We start from the raw sequence: 17,736 nt of genomic DNA, 5'->3' as shown, positions 1-17,736 counted from the left end.
CTACATGCATTTGAGTTAAGTAACTTTGATAACAGTGGATCTTCGGTAAATAAAGTTGAATCTGCATTTAGTTCTTTTCATCTTGATGAATCTAATGATTTCAATGAAAGAAAGTATAAGTACGCTAAAGGAGATCATAGTGGAGCAAGTGAAAGATTTTGTAAGAACATGGAAGAAGTACACAAATTGTATGAGGAAATCAGAAAGCAAGAAGAGTTTGAAGCACTATTAGCCAAAAGGTTACCAAGAGGCAAAGGTAAGTATAAAGGAAAACTACCTTTGAAATGCTTCAATTGTGATAAAATAGGACATATGGCTTCTAACTGTCCTGACAAAGATTCTACTAAAAAGAGAGATTATCGAGATGACAGACAGAAAGACAATCATTACAAAGGACACCGAGACTTCATAAGAAGAGATAGAAAGACATGCTTAATAGCCGTTAAGGAATCCAATGATGATAAATCAGATGACACTGATACAGAGGAAGTAGTTTATGTGGCTATCAAAGATGGATTAGATGAAGAAAGGTATGAAGAAAAAGCCCTAATATCTCACATAAATACTAATGATTCTTGGATCATAGATAGTGGATGCTCACATCATATGACAGGAGATAAACACAAATTTTTTATATTAGAAGATTATGATGGAGGCTATGTTGGATTTGGTAATGATGCACCATGTCCGATAAGAGGTAAAGGATCCATAACACTTCTTGACAATGCTAAATGTAATGATGTTTATTGGGTTGAAGGTTTGAAATACAATTTGTTGAGTGTAGCACAGCTAAACAACATAGGTTACCGAATAGAATTTCAGAAAGGAATTGTCAAAGTTCATGGCAAGAATGGAAAGTTAGCTGCTATCGGGACACAAACAAAAGGTAACACATTTCACCTTGACTCAACTCATAACAAGTGTTTGTATGCAAAGATAGATGATACTTGGTTATGGCATAAAAGGTTTTGTCATGTAAATTTTGATAATCTAATCAAAATAAGAAAGACACACTGAGTAAGAGGTCTACTGAGTCTTGAAAACCTAAGAATGCTATGTGCCGAGGATGCCAGATGGGTAAGATGACAAGATCAAGCTTTACAAGTAAGTCTTACATTTCTAAAGGAATTTTAGATATTGTGCACACTAATCTTTGTGGTCCTATGAAAGTTCAAAGTTACTATGGTGATAAATATTTCATATTATTTGTGGATGACTATTCAAGGATGATGTCGGTAATGTTTTTAAAAGATAAATCAGAAGCTTTTCAAATGTTTAAATGGTACAAGGCAAGAGTTGAAAATGAAATAGGAAGACGACTGAAATGTCTTAGATCAGATAGAGGAGGAGAGTTCATATCTGATGAATTCAACTTATTCTGCAATGATCATGGTATTAAAAGACAAGTCTCTGCACCAAGAAATCCATAGCAGAATGGAATAGCTGAGAGAAGAAATAGATCTATTGTAGATTATGCTAGAACACTGATGACTGAAAAGAAGGTGCCACAAACATTTTGGAGAGAAGCAATAAGCATGACAGTTTACACCCTGAACCAAGTAGAATTGAAGAAAGGTACTTTGAAGACACCATATGAAATCTGGTATGATAAGAAACCTAATGTAAGTTATTTTAAAATCTTTGGAAGTAGATGCTATGTTCACAAAGATGATAGAAATGGCAAGTTTGATCAGAAGAGTGAAGAAGGAACATTTCTAGGTTATTCTTCTAGAAGCAAATCATTTAAATGTCTGATCAAATCATCTAACAAAATAGTAGAATGTGCAAATGTGAAAATTGATGAATTTGTAGAAAGAAATGATGAAGGAAATTCCAAGAAACCAAAAGACTATGATGAATTTATCTATGTTCAACCGACAAGTCTTACCAAGAAGACTCTTGAAGAAAATGAAGATAATATCCAGTTATCGAGTGATGAAGAAGATCATACAGAGCCTACCAAACCTATATTAGCCAAGTATGTCAGAAGACATCATGCACCAAGTCAGATTATAGGAGATAAGGATGATCCAGTGATGACAAGGAACAAATTGAGACAAAACACATGTTTGATATCTGAATTTGAACTGAGAATAGTGAAAGAGGCATTTAATAGTGAAGATTGGATAAATGCTATGATAGAAGAGATTGATCAAATCAAGAAGAATGACACATGGACACTAATCCCAAGACCAAAGGACAAAAATGTAATCAGTACAAAGTGTATTTTAAAAAACAAGCTAAAAGAAAGAGGAGAGGTCATTCGAAACAAAGCAAGACTAGTTTGCAAAGGTTATGCTCAAGAAGAAGTAATTGATTATGGTGAAACTTTTGCACCTGTTGCTAAACTTGAAGGAGTAAGAACATTGTTGGCATATACTGCTTTCAAAAACTTCAAAGTATATTAAATGGATGTCAAATTTGCATTTTTGAATGGAATATTAGAAGAAGTTTTTATTGAACAACCTGAAGGATTTGTTGAAGACAAGAATAAAAATCAGGTATGTAAATTGAACAAAGCTTTATATGGTTTGAAACAAGCACCTAGAGCATGGCATGAAATATTTCACTCTTATTTGATTAAGATTGGCTTTATAAGGACAAGTGTGAAAATCAATATGTACATGAAGAATGATGAAAATGGAATACTGATCTTAGCCATATTTGTTGATGATATTATATTTTGTGGAAATGACTCTTTATGCAAGAAATTTGGAAATGAAATGAGAAAAGAATTTGAGATGTCTTTAATTGGTGAGATAAAGTATTTTATAGGTTTACAGATACTGCAAATGAAAAATGAGATTTTCATTACTCAATCCAAGTACATAAAGGAAATCTTGAAGAAATTTGGAATGGAGGATTCAAAGCCAGTAAGTACTCCTATGACTACCAACTATAAATTATCAAAGAATGATGAATCTGCATCTGTTGATGAGACACTTTAACGATCCATGGTTGGAAAACTACAATATGTTGTTCACAATAGACCAGACATAGCACATGCAGTAGGTATAGTTACAAGATTCTCTACAAATCCTAAGGAAACACACATGACAACAACCAAAATAATTTTTAGATACTTGAAAGGCACTGAAGATTATGGCTTAGTATATCAGAAAGGAAATGATTTTGATTTAAAAGTTTATACTGGTGCTGATTGGGTAGGCAACATTGATGACAAAAAAAGCACAAGTGGAGGAGCTTTCTTTTTAGGAGAAAGACTAGTGAGTTGGCTTAGCAAGAAACAAGGATGTGTTTCACAGTCAACAACAGAAGCTAAATATGTTGCTGCAACATTGAATTGTACCAACATTGCATGGATCAAACAACTATTGGAAGGTATAAATGAGAAAGTTACTGAGCCAGTAACTATATTATGTGACAATACTAGTGCCATTAACATTTCAAAAAATCTTGTTATGCACTCTAAGACAAAGCACATCTCTATCAAATATCATTATCTTAGAGAAGAAGCTCAAGAGAAGAAAGTGGTGTTGGAGTATGTTAGCACAAAGGAACAAATAGCAGATATCTTCACCAAACCACTACCAAGGGACACTTTTGAATATCTCAGAAGTAAGCTAGGGTTCCTACCCCTATCTTCTACTCACTGACCGAGTTCAGTGAAAGCATCAATCTGATGACTCTAACGGATATCTTTTAGGACTTCATGCAGATTTACACACTTAAGTAGATTTTCTAAAGGTGTACAAGAAATATTACAAGAAATTATACAGGAAACAATACAGGGAATAGGAATTGAAGACAAAATGCTCTGACCGAGATTGAATTGACACATTACAACAGGAATTCACTTCATACAAAAAGAATTATGTTTTAGTTCTTTACCTTTTGGCATTGTTGTCAAAGTAGGAGAAAACTCAGAAAGAGGAGAAGACTAAAGATTGGAGAAGACTGAAAATAGGAGAAGTCTAATGTATGGGGGAGAAGTCTAATGACAACAAGAGAGAGCATTTCAGCATTTCAGAATCACAGCAATCCAAATCTTTTAAGGTCAAATCAATTAGTTTTGCCATCAATGCAAAAGAGGGAGATTGTTGGCAATTTAGAATTATAACAGACAATGAAAGATTGTTGGCATTTTCATAAGGATATTGAGAAGGTTGTTGATGATTATGGATATAACTAATTAACAATGTTTACTGTCTTGATATTATTATTTTGTCATTGATGTCAAGAAATTGATTTTCTAATTCAGTATGATGTTGTCATATCTTGAGAAATATGATTTGAAGAGTATAAAGATGTCGGTAAAAGACACAAGAATGATTATGATGAATAAGGTATTCAATGGGCAACTATTACGGAGTCAGACAACGATGAGATCATGATGTTTAGATTGTTTTAACATCATACATATGTTGTAAAATGTAAGCTTAATACTATACTATGTTACCAACCAAAGAACCTAGTCGGTAAACCCTAAGGTTATCGCTATCCGTTAATGAAGGCGGAATGTCTACCGAGTGAAGTTTAGTATTTATTGAGTTGTAACAGAGTTGTAACCAAGCTGTAATAGAATATATTAAATGTTTACATGTGTTATTTAATCAAGGAAGCTAATGAGCTGGAACTGATTAAATGATTGGTATGCCGTAAATATAGTTTGTTAATGAATCTATGGCAAAGGAAAGTCAACATGAAGATCTACAGTTCAGATTGAACCGCAATACCCTAGCACAAGTTCCAAGAAAGGTATGCAAGTTCCAAGGCAGGGTAAAACATTTTCAAATCAAAAGATGCAGTGAACCTGGACAAGCTTGAAGATCTGATGGCTATGATTGATCATGGGAAATGTGATCAAGGAGATTAAGTGGTTATCTAATTGTTTATAAATAGGGAACTATTGATAAACAATGTATGCAGGCAAGTGTATGCATAGGGATGCTACATAGTGATTACCGAGCACTAAAGCTTGAAGACCTGTTTGAATAATAGAGTATAGAAGCCCAGCAGATGGACAAGATTAGTTCTATGTCTAGATTGTATTGAACAAATAAGAATCTGCTTTAGCATTTCAGATGTGAAGTTGCAAATAGATTTTTATTACTGTTATTTTGTGGAAGTGACAGAAAATATCTTAACCAAGTGCACATAACAGTCTTATTTGTAAAACCCTCTAGCAAGGTGACATTATGATTGAGTGTTTGAAATCCTTTAACAAGGTCACTTCTAACAAGGTGAAGATCCTAATAGATCTGAGGGAAATCCCTTAACTGGGTCACATCTAGCAATGTGTTTGTAATCTTTAACAGGATTTGCTTTTAACCAAGCATACTCTAGAAGAGTATATTTCTTAGTGGGTCGGAAATACCATAGTGGTTTTTCCCTATTTGGGTTTCCACGTTAAATCTAGTGTTATGAGGTTTGTGATGTTTATATGCTTTTGAGTTTGCATGTTTAACAATTTTGGTTATATTACTAAAGTATATGTTATCGAGGTTGAACCTAATGTTTTTATGGAAGATTAAGTTTGTATGATTCACCCCCCCCCCCTCTCATCTTGTTGGCTATTGGATCTGTACTTATATTAAGTATCAGAACTATCATTAGATCGATGTGCGATGATCATTCAACAACTATGATTAATTTATACTTGATTGTAATGATCCATATGATGATGTGTTATAACTTGTAAAGATATGTGATGATCTATGTTGTAAAACTTAGTCAGAGGTTAGGGTTTTGTAACTGTCTAAGTTGTAAAGTCTATTTAGGGTAAGTTTGTGATGATATACTATGTCATTCATCAAAACAAGAGTGTGTGGCCAAACAAGTGTGTGTGTCTGCAAGAGAGAAGCAGATTGGAACATGAAAGGATCTATACAAGCAAGCAGAGAGTGTTATTTTTTAGATCATACATCTGTTGTTCCCTAACAGTTAAAGCAAACTAAAAATCCCTTAACCAGGTAGGTTCTAACTAGCCTGATTGTATAAATCCCTTCACTAGGTGACTCATTAGCTTGGGTTCTAAATCCTTTCATAAGGTTACTCCTAAAAAAGTAAACCTCCTAAGAGGGCTGAGGTAAATCCCTTGACCGAGGGACTCCTAACAATGTCTTTTGCTAACTGGGCATATTTTTAAGCTCCTAACCGGGCTAGGCTTCTAATAAGGTGCATTCTGAAAGAGTGTAAAAATCTTGTGGTTAAAAATTCCCACCATGGTTTTTCCCATTTGGGTTTCCACATGAAAATCCTGGTGTTCATATGTTTCTTGATTTCTTATGTGATGAGTTGATATCTTTCTATAGCATGCATGTTGATGAACACTTAGAAGAATAGTTTGATGAATCAGATTAGCAGTATGATTTTAGTTATTATTGGTACTGTTTATGAGTTGTTTTGAAATAAGTTTTTGGTGGTTGTCAAATTTTTAAATTTTTTTGTTATTACTGATTTGCCCCCTTCTCAGTAATAACCGGTTACTCATAAATAATAATTGGTATCAGAGAATTAGTCCTTTGTGTGCAGAAGCTTAACTGCTTGAGGAAAATATCTGGAGGAAAATGAAGAAGAAAGAGGGTCCAAAGTTTACTGAGGACAATTACGCAATATGGAAAGACAGAATGAAGATTTATATCAAAGGTATGGGTTCTCATTTTTGGGAACATGTTACTACTAAATATGTACCCCCTACCGATCCTCTAACTACAGATCAGCTTAAGGAGCAATAGAAAAATAATCAAGCACTGGAAGCCATTGTAAGTGCACTGTCTGAAACTGAATACATTAATGTACATGGATTATAAACAACATTTAAAGTTTGAAAGAAATTAGAACTAATCTATGGTGGTGATAAACATGTTCAAAAATATAAGGAAGAGAGTCTTAAAGGTAAATTTGATGATACGAAAATGGTAGAAGGTGAAAATATAGCTCAGTATGGTCAAAGGATCAAAGAGGTTGTGAGTGGTATTAAAAGTGTTGGAGGAAATATCGAAGAATTAAGATGTTAAGAAATATGTTACCTGCCTATGCTATAAGAGTTTCTACTATTCAAAAGTTAAGGTCAGTAAGTAGTGAAAAAGTCATTGTTGATTCTCTTATTGGTAAATTGAGTGCATTTGAATCCAAATAGTTTTGATAAGAGTATTTCTAAGATATTCGAATTAGATTTTAAAGCATTTGTAATCAGTACACCTGTGAGAAAAGGGAAAGATGTACATCACAGTCATGATTTCAGATCTAGTCATGGCGGTAGCAGAGGAGATAATGATGATGAAGATCATCTGATGGAATTTGAAGCTCTCCTGGCTAAGAGACTTCTAGGAGGCACTGGTAAATATAAAGGTAAAATACCTCTTAAGTTTTTCTCTTGCAATAAGATTGGACATATTTCTAACAGATAGTAAGGAGAAGTTTAGAAAATATAAAGGAAAATAGAAGAAACAATGCTATGTTACAGTTGATGAAGATGTGACAGATGAGGAATCTTAAGATGATGACAATGAGGAGATTGCCGTTGTTGTTGTGAAGGAATATTTGACTGATGAAAAGGCCTTGGTATCTCAATTTGACTCTAGTGATGAGTGGATAATAGATAGTGGTTCTTCACATCACATGACCGATGATAAGAACAAATTCATATCCCTTGAAGAGTTTGATGGTGGTGTGGTAAGATTTGGTAATAACTCACCCTGCATGGTAAAAGGTAAAGGATTTATTTCACTCAATGGTAAGAGTAATACAAATGATGTTTATTTGGTTGAAGGTTTAAAACATAGCTGGCGGAGTGTTGGAAAACTAAATGATAAATGATATCACCTTGAGTTTAAAAAAGGAATGTGTAGGATCATGGGATGCAATGGAGATTTGATTGCTACTGGTAAATAGACTAGAGGTAATCTTTTTCATCTGAATGCTAATGTGAATAACTATTTGGTCGATAAAATAAAAGATAGCTGGTTGTGGCACAAAAGGTTTGGTCATGTCAACTTTGATAATTTGATAAAGTTCAGAAAATCTAATATGGTAAGAGGTATGCCCCAACTTGTTAAACCGGATAATGTGATGCAAATATTGTCAAATGGGTAAGAAGACTTCAACATCTTTTAAGCGTAAATCTTTTTCTTGAGAGCATATTCTTATTTTAGTGCATACTGATCTATGTGGTCCTATGAGGACTAGAAGTTTTTATGGTGATATGTATTTTATGATTTTCACTGATGATTTTCAAGGATGATGTGGGTAACTTTCTTGAAGGAGAAATCAGAGGTATTCAGCAAATTCAAGATCTTTAAAACCCCAGTTGAAAAGGAAACTGGCAAGAATCTGAAGTGCTTAAGATCTGACTGGGGTGGACAATTTACTTTTGATGAATTTACTAGGTATTGTGAAGATCATGGAATAAAAAGATAAATGTTAGAACCTATGATTCCATAGCAGAATGGCATTACAGAAGAAATAAAACACTAGTGGAAGATGCTAGAACAATTTTGATACAAGGAGATGTTCCAAGAATGTTTTGGAGAGAAGCAGTTAGCAGTAATGTTTATAATTTGAACCAGGTTCTTGTGAAGAAAGGTAATGATAAAACACCTTATGAACTTTGGCATGGTAGGACTCCTATTGTCAGCTACTTTAAAGTTTTTGGTAGTAGATGTTTTATTAAGAGAGATTATTTTATTGGAAAGTTTGATGCGAAGAGTGATGAAGGGATATTTCTTGGATATTATACCAAGAGTAAAGGATTCAAATGTTATATTAAAAGGACAAATAAAATATTTGTGAGGGTGAATGTTAAAATTGATGAATTTTCTGACAAACCTGATGAGTCCAGTAGATTTGAGCCTACTGATGATAAAGAAAAACTTGTGTGTATTGAACCCGAAGTGTAGAAGGCAGATGAGAAGAACAATGCAGAAATAGGAACTCAACCAATAAGCAATGAAGAAGATGATGAACATGAAGCAGAAATCATTGCACTGAAAATGGTAATCCCAAGATATGTAAGGCTAAATCACTCAGAAGACTAGATTATAGGTGACAAGAATGTTGGTGTGAAGACAAGAAGAAAAATCAGAGAGAATTCCTATCTGATTTCAAGTATTGAACCAAAGACTATTAGAGAAGATTTGAAAGATGAAGACTGGTTGAATGCAATGAATGAAAAACTTGACCAGATTGAGAAGAATAATACATGGTCACTTGTTCCTAGACCAGAAGACAAAAATGTTAATGGGACAAAATGGGTATTTAGAAATAAACTTAATAAGGATGGTGAAGTTGTTAGAAACAAGGTGAGGTTGGTTTGCAAAGGGTATGCACAAGAAGAAGGTGAAGACTATGGTGAAACTTTTGCTCTAGTGGCAAGACTTGAAGGTGTTATAATGTTGCTTGCCTTTGCTTCTTTTAAAGGATTTAAGGTATATCAGATGGACGTTAAATCAACTTTTTTGAATGGTATCTTGGAAGAAAAAGTATATATAGAACAACCAAATGGTTTTGCATTGAGTGAAGATGAAAATATAGTTTTCAAACTACACAAGGCAGTATATCGATTGAAGCAATATCCCAGAGCATGGTTTAAAAGATTGCATGCACATCCATTCAAGATAGGATTCTGAAGAACTAGTAAAGACAATAACATATATTTGAAGACTGATGCAGATAAAATGTTACTTGTTGAACTTTTTGTTGATGATATATTTGGTGGAAATGATGACATGTGTATGACTTTTGCAGATGAAATGGAGAAAGAATTTGAGATCTCTTTTATCGGTGAGATACAATTCTTTATTGGTTTATAGATTCAACAACTAGAGAATGGAATATTTATCTGTCAGACTAAGTATGTAAAATAAGTCTTGAAGACTTTTGGCATGGAAGATTGTAAAGTAGTTGGTACTACAATGGTGACTGGTTGTAAATTGTCAAAACAGGATGATTCACCGTATGTGGATGAAAAAGAATACATGTATATGATTGGAAAGTTGTATTATCTTGTTCATAGTAGACCAGATATTGCACATGATGTTGGATTGGTTCCAATATTTTAGAAAGATCCTAAGGAGACACACATGGTAGCAGTAAAAAAGATATTTAGGTATTTGAAAGGAATAGTTGATTATGGTTTGTGGTATCCTTGCAATGATATTTTTTCTTTAAAAGATTTCACAAATGCAGACTGGGCAGGAAATGTTGATGATCAGGAAAGCAAAATTGATGGAGCTTTATTTTTAGGATAAAGATTGGTGTCCTAGATAAGAAAGAAATAGTTTTGTATTCACAATCTACAACTGAAGCAAAATATGTGGTAGCATCAATAAATTGTACTCAGCCTATATGGATGAGACATATTTGGAATATTTTAAGGAAGACTTGTTTAAACCAGTGAGTATTCATTGTGATAAAACTAGTGCTACCAATATTTCAAAAAATCATGTGTTACATGCAAGGAAAAAGCACATTGAGTTGAAGTATCACTTTCTGAGGGAAAGAGTTCAAGAGAAGAAAGTAAAAATGGAGTATGTGTCTAGCAAAGAGTAGTTAGTAGATATATTAACTAAACCTTTTCCTAAGACAACCTTTGAATATCTCAAAGGTAGATTAGGGGTTGTAACCCTGCACAAGATCAACTAAGATGTTGGTGTTGCATCAATCTCATGAACTCATTGAATATCTTTCAGTTTTGGATTGATATGAAGTGGGCTACTCCTCAAGGGGAACAACTATGATGAGATAAATAGAGATGAAGAAATCAGAGGTATTTACACTTTTGGCATTTTTGTCAAAGAGGGAGAAGAATTAGTTTAAGAACAAGAATGAGAAGAAGAGCTAGATAACCGACAAAATAAATACAAAGAAGATGTTGAGTAAAAGAGAAAGTACAAATAAATCAGTTCAGTTCAGCATGATGAGGTTTTTTAGTGTTGCCATCAATGTCAAAGGGGGAAATTGTTGGCAAATTGGCATAATTGTTGATGATATTGATGAACCAGTATAAGGACTGTTAGTGATGATATAGTTGAGATGTTGTTTGATGACTTGATGATCAGTTTGTGTTCTGATTGATTGAAAAATAGGTTTTAAGGACCCAAAACCATTACAACATAGTTAGAAAGAAAGTTGAGAAAATAGAGTCCACATACAGAGCGTTTGGTCAAAAGACCAGCAAACAAAAAAAATAGCTAAACAACAAAAAATAGCAAAGAACCCAAGGAGACACTACATAGTAATTTTCTTTAGCAAATCCTCTGCCTTAGTCACTAGCTCATCATAGGTCACCCCAACTTCTTTTAGCTCCTCCAGGTCCTTATTCACTTTCTTTTCCTTCCTCTTTCCACGGGTGTGGGTTCTGGGACCTTGGGCTTCCCCTGTTCCTTTTGTATCTAGGTCAATTTCCTGGGTTTCCTTTTCGTCATCAAGCTTGCTGATGAGGGTATGGGTGTTGTTGGCTAAGATTTTTAGAATGCTAAGGCTCTACTTTGCAATATTCTTGAGGCACTCCTCTATCTTGTCCACTTTGGCAACTGTGTCGGAGAGCGTTTTTTCACTAGTTTCCTCCAAGGTTTTTCTATCCTATATCTCCTTTTCAATTTTCTCAAACCGGGGATTAAAGGCATCTCTGATGTCTTCTGCTTTAGCAATTGTGTTCTTCATATCTTTGATATAATCAGCCATAGTGTTCCCCTCTCCAATGTTAATAGTCTCTAAGATCAGGACTCTGTTGCAGAGTTTTTTGTACTCATCCACAGTTTTCTTATTCCCATCAATAAGCCATTCTATGGTTTTCATAAAACCCTTCAAGGCCTTGGGAGGTGGACCAGGAGAAGGAGTCACTTTTCCAGGGGTTATCTATTCATCTTTAGAGATATGGAGGGTAGAAATAGTGTTAGCGTCCCTAAGAGTCTCCTCCATAGTCTCCATATCCAAGCTTTGTTCAACTTCTAGGGTCCTTGTTTGCTTGTCCTCTTCCGATTCCTTGCCGGTCTCCTTCGGTTCTTTGCTAGTCTCCTCTGTTTTCTTTTGCTTCTTCCTGGGTTGGGCTTGGTTCTTACTTTTTTCCTTCAGCACCCCCTTAGGGTTCTTCTTCTCCTCAGAGAAATCAGAGTACTCTTCTTCTGAAGAAATACTAATCAAGGGTTTGCTTTGGGGTTTTTTGCTCTTAGAAGAAGAGGGTCTTGATTTCCTCTTCTTACTACTCTCATACTCTGATTCATCAAAGCTTTCCTCATTATTAGTCAAGGAATCATTGTTTGATTCCTCCTCCTCTGAGAAATCAGAATCAGACAAATCTTCTTCTGAATCCACAGAGAGCTGCGTTTAGTTGATTTTACTAGCCTTTAAATGGTCATAAATGAGGACCATAAGTCCCTGGTGCATTGTAGTATCACCCCGAGGATTTTCTTTATAGGCTTTTAAGGAGGCATTCATAGAATAGAGCAAGAAGTAAGGGAAATTCACCTTATCATTATGCCTAAAATGATTTAAGGGGACAAAATGATACCCATATACTTTCGTAAACCTACCATCTAGAGTTATATACCTCATTAAAACAAAGAGAATTTCTCGCTAGGGTTTTGCAAAAGCCCTAGGCGGGTAATAGGTTTTACTCAACTTTACCAGTCTCTTCTTCTCTTTCTCTGTGACCGGGTACCTTTCAATGGCTTCCCTACTGACCTTCCTATCTCTGTAGAAGTTGCAACCCTCCCTTTTGAGCCCCATAGCTTTAGCTATTAAGTCTTCATCAATTTCCACTAGTTGGTCGCCCATTTTAAGCATGCCCTTCTTCCAATTTTTGCAGAAGAAGCTAGTTATCTTTCCATCATGACCATGGAGTCTTTCAATGAAGCTTGAAAGACCACCCTTCTGCAAAATTTCCCACACCTCTTCTTTTTGTTTCCACTCCTTGCAACTGCTTGGCTCATATCTTCTCCTGTTTCCACCCATGGTGTCGTTTATCATAGTCAAGTTTAGATTACAGAACTGGTGAAACAGAAAGCTTTTCGAAGTTAAAATAAAAACCCAGAAAGTGTGTGTAGCATTAATGATCTGATGGGTTATAACACACATTCTACTGGCTTTGATGTTATAATGAGTAATTCCCTCATTATAGAAGTAACTCGAAGTGCTTACTTCAATACTTATCATAATTGCCTTGTCAATCAAGAGTCTTTGAGGTATTTCAATATCTTTCATTAATTATGATTTGTCTGACATCTTTGGGGAGACCGCTCTCACCTATCCATGTGGTAATTGTCTCATTCTTAACCGCCACATTTGCAGCCCAATCAACAGAACAGTTGGTCTCCCGATAAATATGGGATATGTGGCATTTTTTGAAGGTTCGAATGATATCAATGGCAGAAAAAATTATATTGTGAATTGACCAAGAGGGCTTTGAGGTCCCATTGAGATACTTAATTATATTACTAGAATCCCCTTCTATCCAGAGACAGGGACAGTTCCATTTTTTGGCTAGAATAATGCCTTGAAGGGCTACCATAGCTTCCACTTTATGATTGGTTTAAATGCCAATAGGGACAACAATCATACCTTTGCAAATGCCTCTGTCATCTCTGAGAATAGCTCCACAGCCTGAGGGACCTGGGTTTCCTTTGGCTGCTCCATCAAAATTGATTTTGAGCCAACCTTGGGGACAGGTTTGCCATTTAACTTCAAGACTTTTATTTTAGCTGATATTATGACCATCAGTGATCTTCATATTCCAAGCTCTTAAGATGTTTGACTCCAAGGAGTTGTTAGAGTAACAAGAGACCTCCATAGTTCCCATATTTTCCTAAATAGCCCTCTGAATTTTCTGAAAAACAATGTCTTGATTTAAGGATACATCCCTGAATATTTAGTTGTTTCTTTCCTTCCAAAGACCCCACAAAATGTGTGGAAGAGAGAGCTGCCACATACATATCAGAAAAGAGTTGGTCCAATGAATATGCCAGGAAGAGAACAAATCTCTAATGTTACTGGGAAACACCCAAGCTAGACTAAAGCTCTTGAGGAAGCTTTCCCAAATAGAGGTTGAGAAAGAATAGTGGAGGGCAAGATGGTCCACTGACTCTTCCTCTTGAAAGCACAACACACACCTATTTGGAAGGGCAAAACCTCTGCATTTAAGGTTGTCAATAGTAAGGATCTTATTCTAGAGAATAGTCCAAAAGAACAAATTGATTTTGGGAGTGAGACCTTTTAACCAAGCTTTAGACCAGAAGGGATTCATAGGAGGGGAGGGGGAGAGGATACAATACATCGAAGATATAGTAAAAATACCTTTGGGGTTATATTTCTAGATCAGGGAATCCTCTTCCTTATTCAACCAAATAGTAGACAATTGGGTTTTGAGTTTAGAGAGACTGGGATGAATACTATCAATGTTCTGCCAGTTGTTCCCATCCCAATAATCTGCCACTAAGGTACCAAAAGAGGCAATACAGGAGGGGGCATGGGAAGCCCACTCATAGAAATCCATAAGGGGTTTGTCAAAAAGCCAGGGATCCTCCTAGAATCTAACTTTTCTGCCATTTCCAAGTTTCCATGTCACACCTTTAGCAAACACATCTTTACATTTAGAAACATGGTTCCAGATATGTGATCCATTTATGCTAAGATCTGAATTAAGAAAAGAAGAAAGAGAAGATGATAGAAGAGAATACTTACTTCTCCAAATTTTGCACCATTCAAAATTAGAGTGAAACCATCTCCAAGCTTGTTTAGACAAGAGAGCTTCATTTAAAGTGCGAATCCTCCTAAGCCCCAGACCACCTTTGCTTTTTGGCTTGCAGACCTGATCCCATGTCACCAAGGACATTCTTTGCTTTTCCTCAACCCCAAACCATAGGAATCTTCTTTGAATTTTCTCAATAGCTTTAGCATACTTGACTGGAATTCTGAATAAGCTAAGAGCATAAATGGGGATACTTTGAAGAGTTGCCTTAAGGAGAAGGAGCTTACCAACTTGAGTTTGTGTTGTCATTGACTATGGTTATATTATTATATCATGTTATCTAAGTCATCTATGATTGACTGGAAAGCTATGGAATGGATATGATAGTTAACTAGCAAATAGGACTTTAACTGGTAAATTTGAAACTGTGTTATGCTTAAGTAATTGGATCTAGAGATTTATGAGGAATTTGGTGTTGTGGTTTGGAATATGGGTTTGTAACATTGTAATGAGGTTATGACTGGAACCACATTATGTTTTGGCTACCAGAAATCATGTTTGTGATTGACTGATGTATTTTCTATAGGATTTTAGTAAGGCTTAAGAACTGGCATTCAAATCTTATAACCGGTAATAATTTTGAGTTTGAAAGTGTATTATATTATGTTTGTAATATGGTGATGAAATGGTTGAATCTGCGTGAAGTGATAAGATGCTATTTTGGTGCAATTAGATTGTGAATTTCTTGGGAATGAGCAAAGTGCTTAGTAGAATTAGCTAAGGGTTTGAAAGTGTATTAGATTGATGTATGGTGAACAGTCAATAGTTGTAATTGATTGTAATGACTCATATGATGATTTGTAATGAGTTGTAAAGATCTATGATGTAAAACTTAGTATGAAGTTAGGGTTTAATAACCGACTAAGTTGTAAAGTATATTTAGTGTAAATCTATGATGATTTACACTGTCGGTGATCAAAAGAAGAGAGTGTGGCCAAACTAGTGTGTGTTTGCAAGAAAGAAGCGGATTGGAGCAAGAAAGGATTTGTACAAGTAAGTAGAGAGTGTTATTTTTAGATCATACATCTGTTGTTACCTAGTAGTTGCAACAGACTCAAAATCCCTTAACCGGGTAGGTCTTGACAAGCCTGATTGTATAAATCCCTTCACCGGGTGACTCATTAACTTGGGTTCTAAATCCTTTCACAAGGTTACTCCTAATAGAGTAAATCTCCTAATAGGGCTGAGGTAACTACTTTGACCAAGGGACTCCTAATAGGGTTTGCTCCTAATCAAGCATATTTGTAAGCTCCTAACCGGGCTAGGCTCCTAACAGGGCACATTCCAAAAGAGCACAAAAATCTTGTAGGTACCAATTCCCACCATCATTTTTCCCATTTGCATTTCCACGTGAAAATCTTGGTGTTCATGTTTTGCTTGATTTCGTATGTGCTGAGTTGATATCCTTCTATTGCATGCATGTTGATGAACACTTAGAAGAATAGTTTGATGAATTAGATTAGCAATATGATTTTAGTTATTACCAATATTGTTTATAAGTTGTTTTGAAAGAATTTTTGGTGGTTGTCAAAGTTTTAAATTTTATTGTTATTACTCATTCACCCCCCTCTCAGTAATAACCAATTCCTCACAAGTAACACAAAATATCCTCATGAGTAGGATAACTTTTGAGAGATGTACAAGTAGATTTCATCAGTGCTTCATCTCTAGAAGGGAGGTCATTAAAATGAATATATGGCATGGTATTAGTAGGAAAATTATAAATAATATCATCTTATTGCACCAAATCATCCTTGTGGGGAGTTATATTTTAGAAGAAGGATAAATGTCATTCTTCAAAGCTTCATACCTAAGAGGGGGATCTTTAAAAGAAGTGTTAATAATCTCTTTTTGCACAAAAATATCCTCATTAGTAAGAAAAGCTTAATGATAGATAATATCATTAATATTAAAGGTCCAACATAAAGAATATATCATACTTTTCAAGGCATTCACTAGGCCATATATTATAAATTTTAAAACATTTACCAAATCTTTTAAGAAAATAGATATGAAACATAAGACATCCATCAAGGCTCTTAAGAAAGTAAATGATGAATAAAATGAAACTTTCAAAACTTTTAAGAAAGTGAATATGAAACATATGACATCTTTCAAAGACTTTAAGAAAGTGAATATAAAAAATAAGAAATCTTTCAAACCTTTGTAAAAAGTGAATGTAAAACATAACAAAACTATGAAATAATTTAAGAAAGTGAACATGAAATATGGAAAATAAAAACATGCTTGAAACATTGTTGAGATTTCTTTTGTGAAAATTGTATGATTTAAGTGCATAAGTGATATATTTTAGGAATGATTGCAAATATAAATCTATTAAATACATTAAAATAAGATTTGCAAATGATAATTAGAAAATATGCAAGCGTAAGAAATGTCAAGTTCACCAAAATGAAATGATAGAAAATGGAATCATAACTTAGAGGCTTAAAACTAAGATCCCATATCAATATCATTTCATTGGGGGAAATATCCAACATGATCTAATTTTAGTCCTAAAGGAGAGCTAGATGTTGTCTATGATTGTTTTGTCTTTATGTATTTGATGTGGTTTGATATGAATATGCACAATGACTAGGTAAAATGCTCAAAAATTGACAAGATTCATCATAAACAAATAGTAAAATAATTGGATCAAAATATAAACTCAAATTTGGGAATGAGATATAGAGAGGAACCTCTCACTAAAATATGAGCCTAGGCACCTTAGTCCTGAAAATGTCTTTACTAGTTGAGGTTTTGAATCTTAGATTAAGAGGTTTGGTAGATCACTCTCTCGAAAATTTACCCAAAAATCATCAGAATGATGTGATAATCAACATAGTCTATGATTTTTTACCTATTATAAATATAAAACTATATTTCTTAGTGTAGTGTTGTAAATTGTCACTGAACCAATTTACACCTCATGTTTGTGCCCCTACTTTAGGATGTGTCCCTCTCATCTCCTATCTGGGTCTGTTTAGTGCCTTAACTCCAAATTTTTTTCCATATACACCTAACAAATG

This window comes from Cryptomeria japonica, chromosome 10 (genome assembly GCF_030272615.1).
Source record: "Cryptomeria japonica chromosome 10, Sugi_1.0, whole genome shotgun sequence".
NCBI classification, from domain to species: Eukaryota; Viridiplantae; Streptophyta; class Pinopsida; order Cupressales; family Cupressaceae; genus Cryptomeria; species Cryptomeria japonica.
The sequence above is the reverse complement of the archived record's forward strand: the minus strand, read 5'-3'. Positions refer to the sequence as shown.